Source organism: Sturnira hondurensis, unplaced genomic scaffold (assembly GCF_014824575.4).
Source record: "Sturnira hondurensis isolate 20B ecotype Veracruz unplaced genomic scaffold, ASM1482457v3 Scaffold0008196, whole genome shotgun sequence".
In the NCBI taxonomy this organism is placed as follows: Eukaryota; Metazoa; Chordata; class Mammalia; order Chiroptera; family Phyllostomidae; genus Sturnira; species Sturnira hondurensis.
This window is the reverse complement of record NW_028080827.1, coordinates 13603564-13619031: the sequence shown is the minus strand read 5'-3', so window position 1 is coordinate 13619031 and position 15468 is coordinate 13603564.

The following is a 15468-nucleotide window of genomic DNA, read 5'->3' as shown; positions in this document are numbered from 1 at the left end:
GCGTGTCTAGCACATGACTGCTTCAAATTAGGTTTGAATAAAACACCATGATAAATAAGTAAGTGCCTCCCCTACACAGATCGCCACTTGTTTGGGGATTAAAGTTTCGATTTTTGAATGTTGCCGAGATTTAGACACGGGTTAATTAAACATTTACATATATGTGCTGAACAATATATTGCATGGTACAATAATGTGCACTTTAATCAGAAACTGTGGGTGTTTGTGTTTGCTTTTTCCATGTTAATTGGCACCATGCTGGCTCCAGCTTAGGTATTTGGCTAGATGGAAGAAAATAGACATGGTGTTTTAAATATTTTAATTAGGACCAGCAGTTCTCTGCTCTCTCATTTCTCATTGGATTGTTTTTCATGCATGAATAAATTAGCTAGCATGGAAGTACCCTGTAGAAAGTGGTTGCCCTCTGGCCATAAAAAGAGTCCTGTTCATTAATACTTTAATGAAATTAGCTGTGAGCAAAATATTATTCCTTTTAACTGTGTTCTAATTTCTTAATTTTAATTAGGCACATAATTGTAGGGTGCTGAAATTATCTTCGTGTTCAGCAACTAAAGTTCCATCATCAGGAGCCTGTGGCTGAAACACCACACACTCCAACATGTTCCAGCAGGAAATTTTCTGTCCAACTTTTCGTTTTTGCCATTTGCTTCACCAAAGATCCCTCTCATCCCCACTCCATTTGAGATCCATTATGTGATATTTCAAAGCTCCTGCTCCCGCCAAGCGATTGGTAATGAAGCTGTTGGACTGTGGATCCTTTTAGCAGTGAGATGCTACGGAGTTCTACAAAGAATCTGCTCGGGTGATATTTTTCCTTCCGGTTTTTGTGCCCTCAGGTCCCCAGTGCAATATCCGCCCCCCCTGGTTTTATTGTAGGACCCTCTGCGTCTCTCTTTACCTCTTATTATCTCATTGGCCGGTTCAGGGCAGATGTGGGAGCTCTGTGAGGTCAGCAGTTTTTTTCCTCTTTGAATCCCCAGTGTGTGGCACGTAATTCCTAGTTTCCAAAAGTGTAGTTGGTGATCACATGATACTTAATGGAACTCTGGGTTTCATAATGCTGAAATTTTCTTACATAAATTGAGCTGTATTATTTTATAATACAGCTTTAGGTAGATAAGAGAACCCACAGATAAATACCAAAATGGAACTTCCCAGTTTAATAGAAAATATTCTAAATTTGCCGAGTTTTGATTTTCAAAGAAATAATATATAATCTAGATTAAAACTTTGCGAAGAAACTAAAAGCCTACATATATTACTTCCTATTATTCCCTAAAATTCAAACAGATTCATTGTTACATGTATTGAGTACATATGATACAGTACTACTAAAAAACAGATTTATTTAACACTTGTTTGCAGCATTCTTGTCCACTGCCCTCACATAACATCATACGCTGATGGTTTTTAATTGAAACAAATAAAGAAACAGACTCATTTAAATGTTTTTTAAGTGTTAAGTAAATATAGGTAAACATTTTACAGAACTGTCAAAAAGTTACATATTTGGTCTGATATATGAAATGGGAATAATGACAGTACCTCCCTCCAGGCTTGTTGGGACGAATAAATGAGATAAATACATATCAGATACAGAGAAGAGTCTCTGCGTATAGTGAGTACTCAGTAAACTTCAGATATTATTGACATTCTCAATATTAATACTTGCATATAGATTGTCATTTTGCAAGCTGTGTAACACTGTTTTCTAATGTGCAAACCCCCCTTGCCTGTGATCTCATTTAATTTCATAAAAATAGAGGTAAGATAGCCCATTCTACAGAGTGAGGCAAATATTATCCCACCCAGTTTCTTAGAAAATAATTCCGCAAATGAGACCATGTATTAGATTCAGCTTGATGCTTATTCACACCAGAATTCAGGGCTTCCACTTACTGAGCACGTAAAGTGCTGTGAACACAGGGAAGCAATCAGGCTCATGATGCAGACCCCTGCCCCCAATTCCTAGGGTAAACGAGATCCCACAGTTGCTTCATCTTTTTCCCGTGCATGTTTTTAGCTTTTACTATATGGAAATCATACATAAATAATACACAGTGATCAGGGCAGATTTCTGTTTTGTACACCAGAAACTTATGAAATTTTGGTAGCCTTTTAAAGTGAAAATATAATGAGGAAAGAAATTATAACAACTTATAAAATTTTTTAAATTATGAATATCACAAAAATCTAGAGAAATAATGTAATATTTGTTAAGTATTTGACATACTTCTATCATACTTTTCCTCTAATTTTTGGCTACATTTTATTTTATATAAAATTATTTAGTATATTGTCTATATAGTTTTTATTTTATTTTTTAAGTGTATTTTATTGATTATGCTATTACAGTTGTCCCAATTTTTCCCCCTTTACGCACCTATGCCTGGTATCCCCATTTTCTCCAGCATTCCCTCACCTTAGTTCATGTCTATGGTCATGCATATAAGTTCTTTGGCTCCTCCATTTCTAATAATGTACTTTACATCCCCCAGTATATTTTGTACCTGTGAATTTATACTTCTTAATCCCTACACCTTTTTCCCTGTTCTCCACCTTCACCCTCCCAGCTGAAAACCCTCCAAATGATCTCCATATCTATGACTCCGTTCCTTTTCTGTTTATTTCCTTTGTTGTTTAGATTCAGTTTGATAGTTGTAAATTTATTGCCATTTTAATGATCATAGTTTTGAACTTTTTCCTATATAATCCACTTAAACATTTCATATAATAATGGGTTGGTGATGATGAACTCCTTTAGTTTTACCTTGTCTAGGAAGCACTTTATCTGTCCTTCAATTCTAAATGACAGCTGTGCTGGATAGAGTAATCTAGGTTGTAGGTCCCTTCTTTTCATTACTTTGGATCCTTGCCAGTCCCTTCTAGCCTGCAAAATTTCTTTTGAGAAATCAGCTTATGGGAATCCAATGCAGGTAACTAACTGCTTTTCTCTTGCTGCTTTTAAGATTCTCTTTTTATCTTTAACCTATGGCATTTTAATTATGATGTGTCCTGGAGTGGGCCTCTTTGCCTCCATCTTGTTTGGGACTCTATGTGCTTCCTGGACATGTATGTCTATTTCCTTCATGAAATTAGGGAAGTTTTCTGTCATTATTTTTCCAAAAAAATCTTCAATTTCTTGATCTTCTTCTTCTTCTTCTTCTTCTTCCTCCTCCTCCACCCCTGTGATTTGGCTATTGGTACTTTTGGAGGTGTCCCAGAGGCTCCCTAGTGTATCCTGTTTTTTTAAATTTTTTTCTTCTTGCTGTTCTGATTGAATGCTTTTTTATTCCTTGTGTTCAGATCATTGATTTGGTTCTTGACTTCATCCCTTCCACTGTTGGTTCCTTATAGATTTCATTTTACTTAATGTAACTTCCATTTCTGCCTGGGTCTTTTTTATGCTATTGCAGTACCCAATGAAGTCTTTGAGCATTCTGATAACCAGTGTTTTGAACTCTGCTTATCTCCATTTCCCTTAATTCTTTTTCTGGTATTTTGTTCTGGGTTTTTTTTTTTTCCATTTGGGCCATATATTTTTGTCTCCTCAATTTGGTGGCCTCCCTACGTTTGTTTCTGTGTATTAGGTACAGCTACTTTGACTCCCTGTCTTAGTAACATGGCCTATTATAGAAAAGAGCACCTGTAAATTGTATGGGGCAGAGCCTTAGGTAATCACCACGATGGAACAACTCATGTCATCACTCTATGACTGTGTGAGGAAGGGCTTGGAGAGGAGACTTGGAGTTTTGTCCAGGAGGGAGCTATCTCCTGGCACTCACTCTATTGCCAGTTACTTCAATTCCTCCACATATGCCACTGTTGCCTGGTGCCAAATCCCAAAGAGGGTGGGTCTGTGTAATCCTAAAACCATTTCAAGCCTTTTAGGAGGAATCTTTTAAAAATACTGTAGTTTCTTCCACTGCCCTTACCCCTACTGGTTTTTACAGCCAGAAGTTACGAGGACTTATCTTCCTGACACTGGAACCCTGGGCTGGGTGGTCTGGCCTGGGCCTGGGAACCCCCACTCTTGAAGTATCCCTCCCAATTTTTACCCACTACACGTGAATGTGGGACTGCCCATTCTGCATCTCTACCTCTCTGCATCTCCCCAATCCTCTCTGCACCACTTCATGTCTCTACACTTCTCCATGCCTCTCCACATCTCTACCGCTCCTACCCATCAGGATGAATGTGTCTTCTTTAAATCCTTGGTTGTCAGACTTCCATAAAGCTTGATTTTTCAGATGAATCTGGGTGATATTTGCTTTATAGTCTAGTTGTTATTTTTTGCTGTAGTTGTGTGAGGAGGTGAAGCATGTTTACCTATACCTGTATCTTGACCAGAAAGAAATCTATAGTTTTTTAAATAAGCTTTTTCTAAATAGGATTTTTTCCCACAGCTTTTGGAGAAGTATCATTATCTGAATTAAAATCTAAGCACAAAGACAATTTTTTTCTTTTAGTGTGATCAAAATTTTTTAGTCTTGATAGTTGAAATTCATAAACCATGAAACTTTGCAGACAGAAATACTTGTTCTTTGTACTACTCCTATATGAGTGGTGCCTTAAAAACATAAGAATTATAGTAAATTCTCTTTTGCATGATTTCTCCTCAAAGAAAACTAAACAATGTGTTTATAATTGTGTATGCTGCATTATGGGTCTCTACTAGACCAGAGAGAACTTTGTTTTGACAAGGTGTCAGTGAAAAACAACTCTCCCATTTATACATGTCTGACTGGAAGAATTTTCCATAGACCAGCTTCTGCTTCCATGCATTTCAAACTCTACTGTTGTTTTGACTGTCACCATACTTTCTGTTCCTAGTGCTGTAGGGCATGTTCACGTTCTGATCTGACCTTGGGCAAAGCACCTCTGAGTGCCACATCTGCAAGTCCACCCATGGACAGCAGAAGCACTCCTGGTAGCAATTCCTGCATTGGTCAAGTAGTAAAATCCATGAACACAGCTCACAAAACCTAACCTAGATGTGTCTACAATTTCACTTCTCTTAAATCAGATCCCCAAAATGCCCATGGTTGTTCCAGGGAAGGTTCCAGGGAGAAAGATGATGGAATTGGTGTGGAAAGAGACAAATGTCTTAGTCAAGCATGGTTAAAATATTTTGCTTATAAAAATTTTACAAAACATGTGACCACATGAACCCATTGCTGGAGCCACTTCCAGGGCTTTGGGAGGGGCCCAGATAAGCAAGGGCCACTGAAGCTTGTTTCATTAGCATTGGAATAATTCTGCCTAATAGGTTATGTATAATGATAAATTCTAGACCAATGTTATGATACCTACCTTTTAGTTAAATTTTCATCACTCAATATTAAGATTTTCAGATTTATCCTTATTTATACATATATCTATTTTCTTCATTTTAACTTCTAAGCTATATTCCATTTAATGAAGATATCACATTTTATTTTCATTTTCCTCTTAATGGAATTTAGGTTGTTTCTCATTTTTTACCACTAGACATTTTTTTGTGTGTTAATAGTGTTTTAAAATTTTATCTAGAAAATTTTTGCACATAGTAATTTTAAAATTTTTCTATCCACATTTTTAATCTGTACTTGAGTCTGCATATTTTTAGTTCTTTTGTGAACAACTGTCTGTTTCTTCCCTTTAGCTACATATGTCTAATCTGCTGTTAAAGCAGTTCATTTAACTTTATGCTAAAAATAATAACTGAGTAAATATCTTAGTCCCCTTATGTACACCTGCAAAAAGAGAGGTAGTAGAGCATAATCATGAAGAGCATGGATTCTGGCATCAGATTGCTGTGTTATTAACTAGCTATTGGCCTTGGACAAGATGCTCAACCTCTCTGTGCAAGAAGTACCTCCCTCATGGGGTTGCAAGGATTAAGTGAGGTAATATATAAAATGTTTAGAATAGGGCTTGGCACAAAATAAACCTGTATGAAGATTTGTATTATTATTCTTATTTACCGAGGAGTGGTGTTATTGGTTTGTAAAATAGGTACATATTTAACTTTATTAGATGTTGCCAAATTGCTCTTTGCTATTGTACATATTTATTTCCCTACTCACAATGAACAAAAGGTCCTGTTATCTTACACCATATTCTACACTTATGTTTAGGGCTATGTTCTCAATCTCTGTCTCTGTCTTGTCTCTGTCCCTGTCTCTATCTCTGTCTCAATCTCTGTCTTTATCTCTGTCTCTGTCTCCATCTCTGTCTCTGTCTCAATCTCTCTGTCTCCAACTGTCTCCATCTCCATCTGTCTCTGTCCCGTCTCTGTCTCTGTCTCTATCTCTATCTCTGTCTCTATCTCAATCTCTGTCTCTATCTCAATCTCTGTCTCCACCTGTCTCTGTCCCAATCTCTGTCTTCGTCTCCCTCTCAGCAAGCACTAAGCAGACTCTCCTGAAAATATCATTTACACAGGTACAATTGACTTTTAGCACTCATCACCAGGGAGAACAGGCATTAGGCGAATCAGAAAAAATACAAAATCGAAACAAAAAGTCTTTTTTTTTAAATATAATTTTTATTTAATTCTTGTTCAAGTACAGGTTTCTGTCTTATATTCCCAACCCTGCCCGCCCCCGGCCCCATGCTCCCTGCCTCCCTCCCCTTTCCACCCCCCACCCTTAGTTATTGTCCATGTGTCCTTTATACTTGTTCATGTGAGTCCATTCCCTTTTCCCCTATGATTCTCTCCCCTCTCCCCTCTGGACCCTGTCAGCCTGTTCCATGTTTGAGTGTCATTGGTCGTATTTTGCTTGCTTGTTTGGTTTGTTTAGATTCCTGTTAACGGTGAGATCATATGATATTTGTCTTTCACCGCCTGGCTTATTTCGCTCAGCATAATGCTTTCCAGTTCCATCCATGATGTTGCAAAGGGTAGGAGTTCCTTCTTCCTTTCTGCAGCATAGAATGCCATTGTGTAAATGTACCATAGTTTTTTGATCCAGTCATTTACTGATGGGCATCTAGGTTGCTTCCAACTCTTGGCTATCATGAATTGTGCTGCTATGAACATCGGGGTGCATAGGTTCTTCAAAACAAAAAGTCTTGTATTTATATATTAAAATTCAAGAGAACATTCACTTTTTTTGAATAATCAAAGTATATCTTTTAAAAATTAGGGCATTCCCCTATTCCACTCAACTAGGGTTTATGAGTGTCAGCTGACAGTGGTTGGCACCAATTCAATAGCCAACAGGAATGCCCAATTTGGGGTGTAGTGAAGAAGGAAACTTCAGGGCAAACAGCTCAGTTGTGATACAGCACAGCTGTGGAACAGCTCAATTACAAAACAGCACAGCTATGGAACAGCACTGCAGTGAGACAGCTCTAGAGCGAGGCCCCTCTCCAGCCACATAGCTCTGCTCTGCTCCACCTGCTTCAGTTCAGTCCTCTCCACTCCGTGCTAGTCTGTTCTTGCACGTATCTGCTCCACTCTGCTCAGGTGAGCCGCCTTTGGTGTTTCAGCTGGGGAAATGCAGTCTGCAGTCTTCAGTGGAATGGGAAAATGTACTCCCTGAGTCAGAGGGCAGCTGACTTATACAGAGAGAAGTCCACATTCTAGTCCCTGATTGGTCTGCCCTCATGCAAATGAGGACTTTAAACCCTCACAGTTTGATTGGTCCAAAAGGCACTGTCCTGGTTAGGCAAAATTAAGCCACTCTGATTGGCCAATGAAGATGCTGATGGGGGGGATATAGCTGTGCAGCTCCAATTGGACAGGAAAAGTCTCAGTCCTACGGGTTGAAATAGGATTCCAGGAACTCCTTTATAAGGGCTGGCTCAGATTGCAGGCAGGCAGCTTAGTGTAGGCTTAGTGCTTTGCATGAGAGGCCCCTGTATAGAAGTGGCTGCAAGGCTCTATTTTCTTTTGTTTTAATGTGAGCCCACTGTCAAGAACCATTCTTAGTATGTATCTTCCTTCTCAGGGTCCACATGAGGTATCTAGTTAACTAGGAGATTCATGAGGATGGTCCATGTCTCCTTATTTTGGAGTTTTCAGTACCTAGAATGGTCAGAATAAGCTAGATACTCAATAAAAGTTTTCAAGATGAGCCAAATTAATATTACATTAAAGTTACCTTTTCTGAACTAATTAGGGACAGGGAAGAAGACTTGTTGATAAGTCTGGAATACAAAAACTTTCCCATATAACCAATATTCTGAATTTAATTGAAAAACACTATCCACCTCAACAATAAACCCCAAAAGCATTGAATTATTTAAATAAAGGAAGGAAGGAAAAGGGGAAGGGAAAGGAAGGGAGGAAGATTCAGGCAGTGGAACCCTGGAAGCAAGCACTTCATCATTTCTAGTTAATATAGTTTGGGCTTGTTGGAAACCCTTCAATATATTCTGGTTTGGAGTTGGGGTATGGCATAGCGGCCGCATATTTTTATGGGTTTCAATACAAAATGGCCACACAGATATGGCTCAGATGAGACCATGTGGCCTGAACATACTATTAGATATTTGCATTTTAAAACAGTTTCAGCTGGTTATCAGAGAAAGTGTTGGTCAGGGTTGACTATCTGTTGAAGAGCAATTTGGTCATGGGTTTTTACTGCATGAGTTCCAAGTGGTTTCTGTTGTAGGTGTTATTGCTACTGCCTGCCTAGGGCAGTTAGTACAGACAATTGTCATTTTTAATGATGTCTTCTCTCTGGGAACTGAATTCAGGTTGGTTTGTAATTCAAAACAAAACATTATAAAACTAGTCTTGATATAACTTGGGAGCAACTTTCTGTTTTTTCACAGATTTCTACTAGAAACCAGCAAACTAAGAGATTTGTCATTTATGCTGGCAATCCAGTTTTGCTATATAAACAATTTAAAATATAATGTGCTGTGTGGTCTGGTAGCATGTGATATGACCTTGGGGAGTGTTTACTTTTTATCTATGGTCAGTCTTCTATCAACCTGAATACTCTTGGGACTCAAGATGAAAAGACTGGAATCACATAATCTCTAAGTCATCATTTATCACGTGGTTGACAATTGCTTCTGATTGAGCAAGCAGGAGTATTATTTATTGATAAGAGTAGTGAGAAAGAAACAATTTTGACATTTTCAAAGAAACAGCTGAGGATTTAAATCATCTAGAACTGAAAATTCAAGGGAAAATGCCTATGTATTATCTATCTGTTATCATCTATCTATCTAATAATATATCCATTTCTACCCACTTTGCTCATTGTTTCAAGATGGACTTAAGAGACTTATACAAATACATGCACACACAAATGTGTTCTCATACACTCTCACTCATACACACTCTTTCCTATGGAAAAGATTAGAAGATGACAAGTCCATAGATAGGTATAGAAAGAAGTAAGACTGGAAGACTATACTCCAAAATGTTAACTAATATTATCTTTGAATGGTGGGATTATAGATTATTTTCATTTTCTTGAGTTGTGTTTTTCTGTATTTCACAATATTTCTGCAATGAATATCACTTTGTGATACTGTCATATATATATTTAGTCTTGATCCCTGGTTCCTGGCACAAAGCTCCTAAACTTCTTATAATCTCTGTAGTGATATGGGTAATAGAAGCAATCTTTGGTTATAATATTTGTTCCTAGTCCCTGATTCCCAATGCAAGAGCTTCTAAGACTCTTGTAATCTGGAGTGATAAAAGTGTCTTTTGTTTGTGAATGGGAAAACTGATGTCTGGGGACTCCTGATCAGAAAGACCCAGCACGGTGGCAGGCTTGGAACTTTTAGACCCACCCTTCAATCTCTGGGGAGAAGAGAGGAACTGGAGATTGAGTTAATAATTCATCATGCCTACATAATGAACCTTCCATAAAAATTCCTTAAATTATAGTGACTGTATCCATGTGTTGGGAGGGTGGCACACACCAACTCCACTGGGACCAAAGCCCCTGTGTGGGGGACACTTCTTGACCTCATTCTATATTCCTCTTTATTTGGCTGTTCATTTGTATCCTTTCCAATTTCTTTTATAATAAACCAATACATGTATGTAAAGTGTTTCACCATGTTCTGTGAGCCTTTATAGCAAATTACCAAACCTGAGGAGGGGGTTGTAGAAACCTCGAATTTCTAGTCAAGATGGACAAGAAGTATGGATACCCTGGCACCCAGTACGTGTGACTGAAGTCTGAAGTGGGGCAGTCTTGTGGGAGTGAGCCCTTAACCTGTGGGAGCTGCACTAATTCTGGGTAGTTAGGGTCAGGATTGAATTAAATCGTAGAATACCCAGTGGGTATCTGCAGAGAACTGGGCAATTGCTTGGTGTGGAAAGGCCACACATTTGGTGTCAGGATTGTTATGAGTAGAGAAACAGATTTTGATTTTCTATATTTTAAATACGTTTTAAATGTTAAGTAACTGGTTTAAACATAACTTCCTATAGAATCTTGCTAAATCATACATAGCGATGTGTTAAGGTGCCGTATACTGAATATGCTGAATAAAAAAGTCTTTTACCAAATAAGAATTGGAAAAGTAAGCTGAAAGAAAGACTAGATTTAGCTACAACGAGGCAGGCTGGGAATTGCAGTACTCTTGGGGAAAGTGGGCCTCCACTTTGATGAGTTTTTTTCTCCAGGAACACAACAAAGGTGTCACAATTCATGATCACCTCACAAAGGGCTAAAATACGCCAAATGCTCAGGAGAAGCAAGAGGACTTTGGGCCTTGATACCAGAGATTGCTGTCCTTTAGGAGTCTTCCTGAAAAGGAAGGTGTTTTGGAGGGCAGCCCTATTAGGACCCAAGCAGGGCCTTGGCAAGAGGAGAACGGGAGTGAGCCGACTCCTGTGTCACTAGGGCAATTCCTCAGGCATGCTGTCCCCCTCCTGGCCTGGGCCCTCAGCATCTCTCACTTGGGGCAGGGGGGTAGCACCTGCCAATGACCTAATTTCTCCCTATGCACTCTGGCTTTCTTCCAACTCATTCTCAGCATAGTAGCCAGTGATCTTAAAGATTAAACATCAAGTCATGTTGTCACTGGTTCTTTGATCCTCTTTGATAAATTTCAACATGGCAGTCAGAGTGATCTGAAAATTAGATCATGCGTGTCACTATTTGCACCTTTTTAAATGGCTTTAAATTCCTTTTCAAAGACTAAAATCTTTACAAAAGCTTTCAAAGCCCTTGGTGATTGGCTCTGGCCTACCTTTCAGATTCATTTCTACCTCTCTCCCCTTGACCCTCCTTGACACAGGAGATGCACTGCCCTACACGCCTTCTTATTTCAGGCCGCTTGCATTTGCCCTTCCTATTCCTTTATACACATTCATCTTTCTTTTATTTGTAATTAAGCCAAAAAATTCAAACAAAGTGTGCTCCTCCTTTTGTAATTTCCTATAGAAGCTTATATTTATCCTTCCAAGAACTTACCACAGTTTGTAGATTTCTATGTGTGATTGTGTTGGTTTTCTATTCCTAGACAGATTTCATCAAGGCAGAGAATCTTTTACTTTCCATCATATCCCTGTGGCTACAGTGTTTCAGCACATGACAGAACGGAAGCTCAGTAAGTGCTTGATAAAGGAATAAATCAATTAACGAGTATCTTAAAAGACTCATGGGAGGGTCTTCATTCACTCCTCCCATGCTTTACCTTTAATTACTAGTTTGGAAGCAAGGTCAAGAAGGAAATTGGGAGCCTGGTAATTCCTTGGCTGGGAGCATCTCTGAAGAGAATGTAGATTTTGAGTTTCTGGACAACAAAAGAAAAGTCCCAGAACACAGCAAGCAACATCTTCTCAAAGTTTTGGATTTGGGACTCCACACTCTATTTTCTGTTTGTAGCTTTTTGGGAGGTGGGTGATGAAAGCAATTTTCCTCTGCTCTGTCTCTTTCTCATGCAATTATTCTAATTTTGAAACCGTTTCCATTTTTTAAGAGAGAGAGAGAGATGAGCTCTAAAATCGTATGCCCAGGGTTCTTGCAAGAAAAGGAAACATGGAGTAGTTGGGTGAGATTGTGTGAGGATGAATGAAGAAGGTTGGAAATGTATCTAAAAACATTTATCAGGCTTTGAAAAACAATGCTTGTCAAGGTATTGACTTATTTAATTTTAAGCATGGGGTTTTAATCTGGTGTTGTTCCACGTTTTGCTTCTTCCTCTTCTTCCTTTTTTAAACTGTGCCTTGAGAAACATTTATATCCAGGATCAAAATCCAATTTTAAACCTCCAAATGTGTCTCTGAATATTAGATGACAAGATGGTGAATAGTACTGTAAGAGCTTCCTATGGGAACAGGACTGCTCAGTTGCAGTTAATGATCCTTGCAATTCTGTTCAAGACTACTTTTTTTTTTTCCAATGGTTGTTTCATGGACTTACTGTCTTCAAGCTTAGAGTTCAGAATCTGTGGTTCATACCATGTTTGCAACATAGCTATTTGGTTTATAAGTTTAACCATTTTTGCTTATTATAGTCATTTTGAGCCCATGGAGGTATTGTTATATCTTTACAAGACATCCTTCTAAAATTTGAAATAAATCTTGCATTGTGTACATGCCATGTAGTAGTGACAATGTATTTAGTAGTACTTAAAAGAACTAGCAACCTACTATTGTTGATAGGCAGTAATGTAGATGACTTAGAAGTTACACATTTACCTAGTTGCCTATGAGAAATTCTCAAGTTACTTCCACATTTCCAGTTCCCCAGATTGGATGAAGGGCATCCAAGTCCCTTTATCTTTCACTGTTAATCTCTACTAGTTGCTCTAAACTTCAGAAATTATTTTTATTTATTTCTTAAGCACAGAACAGATTGCAAATATGATTAGAATAAAGTACAGTTAAAGGTAAATATTGGCCCTGCTCAGTGTGGCTCAGTTGGTTGGAGCATCTTCCCATACATCAATAGGTTAGGGGTTCGATTCCTGGTCAGGGCACATTCCTAGGTTGCAGGTTCAATCCCTAGTCAGGATGCATATGGGAGGTAACCAGCCAATGCTTCTCTCTCACATGGATGTTTCTTTCTTCCTCTCTCTCTAAAAATCAATAAACATATTTTTTAAAAATTCAATAAAATAAGTACTGTTTCAAGTGAGTATATTTTCAAAATTCTATACAGAAGATATTTTACATCCTTCATAGGGCAACTTTACATGGGTTCCATCTGGTCTTGAAGATTAGCAGTTGGCATCAGAGATTACTCCAAGTTGGCCAAACTTGATGTTTTCCTTAATATTAGTGGCACGAGCAATAGAAATGCCCAACACAGAACCTTCCGGAAAGCTTCTCCCTTCTGCAGCAGCTCATCGTTTCAGTCCTCCTACTTTGGGTTCTGCTGTGAAAGTCTAGGTGTTCACCTTATAAATAACAACACCAAGCTGCCTAAAGCCTACGTCCCTTGCGGTCAGGGTGATTTGGGCACGGAAGCAAACATCATCAATTTTTTAAGAAATAGAAATGAGTTACAGATGTGGTGAACTGTATGGGTTCAGGTGTGCCTGGCTTTATCTGAAATTGGGGACATTTTAAATGAAAACCACTCAAGAATAAAGGTCTCTTGGGGAGGAAAAGGCTTGGCTCTCAGACACGTATTCCCCTTTCTTAGCCTTCACCCCCAAACCCCCCACACTCTATTGAAGGGAAGACAGGATCAACTTCACCAATAAGCAGTACTTGTTACAGGGAATGCCAAGTTCTCAGATAGAATCGGCGTCTATCTGTTTAAACTGAAACCCACATTTACTCGTGTTAGGACCTAGGACATGCTACTTCAAATATGGCACCTTTGCATACTGGATATTTTAAACTAAGCGGTCTGCAAAAACAGCAGAAGGAGGAAGGTCTCTCATCGACCCCACCCTTCTCCCCTGAAACAGGTCATAAACCCTCATGCGAGCAAACTGCCCCCTCCCTGCATCTGGAGGAAAAGAGCATCCTTATCCCTGAAGACAAAGAGATGCTGGGGAGAGTTAAAGCAAACAGCCTCGCTACGTTTCCCCTGGGTTACTGCAACTCCCTTAGACTCTGGCCTATGATATTTCTACCCAGCTGCCTACTCTTCATCAAATCTAGCATAAAAATACTCAGACCTAACCATTCTTTGGGTCTTCATTTCCCTATGAAGCCTTCAGAGGCATAGAAAACTTATATTAAATAAGCTTGTATGATTTTCTCCTGTTAATCTGTCTTTATAAGTTTGATTTTCAGACCCAGTCAGGAGCCCTTAGAGGTTTGAGGAAAATTTTTTCCTTCCCTAAATTTTATAGTAAATTGGACACTTACAATAAAGTACCTCATTCCACTTTTCCTTTCTTCAGCAATATTTAAATGAGAGTTCTGAAAGAAAAAATAAATAAATAAACATATATATTTTAATATTTTAATTTTATTTTTTGGAGAAACAGAGGGAGAAAGAGAGGGAGAGAAACATCAACATGTGGTTGCCTCTCACGTGCCCCCGACCAGGGACCCGGCCTGCAACCTAGGGATGCTCCCTGACTGGGAACCAAACAGGTCTGGTTTGCAACCCTTTGGTTCACAGACCAGTACTCAATCCACTGAGCCACACCAACCAGGGCAATAACTATAATTAAAAAAATTTATTTGACAGTTAACAGAACCCCTATTTTACATTTTTACTTTTTTAAAGGAATCACAATACCTATAGTACATACTGTATATATAGTTGCAAAGAGCACCTTTATTATTTCTTTTGTTTGTAGAGTTATTAATTGTTAGTAGATTAATAACTTATTGACCGTTGGCATACTTTCCTAGTGTTATTTTAAACATGTCACTATGTTAAGCTAAATTGTTTTCTATGAAAATAGAATATTTTGGTAGTAAAGTTTTCTAACAGCAGTGTAGTACTGTTTAACAAGGAAGGTATAGGTGTGTGTAACAAGTCCTCAGAAGCAGGCAAGGTTGTATTTTGATGCCATTATTCACTTTGGTTGTCAACCCACTGTGTTCATGCTAAGTGCTAAGTCCCATGAGCTCTCACTAAGATGAGATACAGCCAGGAATAGACAATAAAACCCCAAATCAGCCAAGGTAGAGATTTTAATATCTTGAAGACTGTACTTAAAAAGTATGTTATAGTCACACTATTACGTTAGTAGAGGCAGAACCAATTCATTAATGAATAACTGTTTGGGGGAGGGGCATAGTCCTGCCATGCCAAAGATAACTTGTTTCTTTCCCAGTGAGGTCTCTTCCAATTAATTCAGAACATCATTGATTTTATTTCTGGATGTCTGTGGAAACATTTAAACTGAAAACCGAGTGATTAGGATTTAAATTTTTACTTTCTCTTGATTCACCTACATAATGAAGACAAAACCATGGATCTTCACTTGATCCTCACCCTTCTCAGCCTGGCCCAATGAAGAAAGACATTGTGAGAGACGAAGACTGAGAGAGAGGGACAGAGGAGGGAGAGAGGGACAAAAGGAGTCAAGCAGATGGTAAAGAGAAAAGTGGCGAGAGAGAGT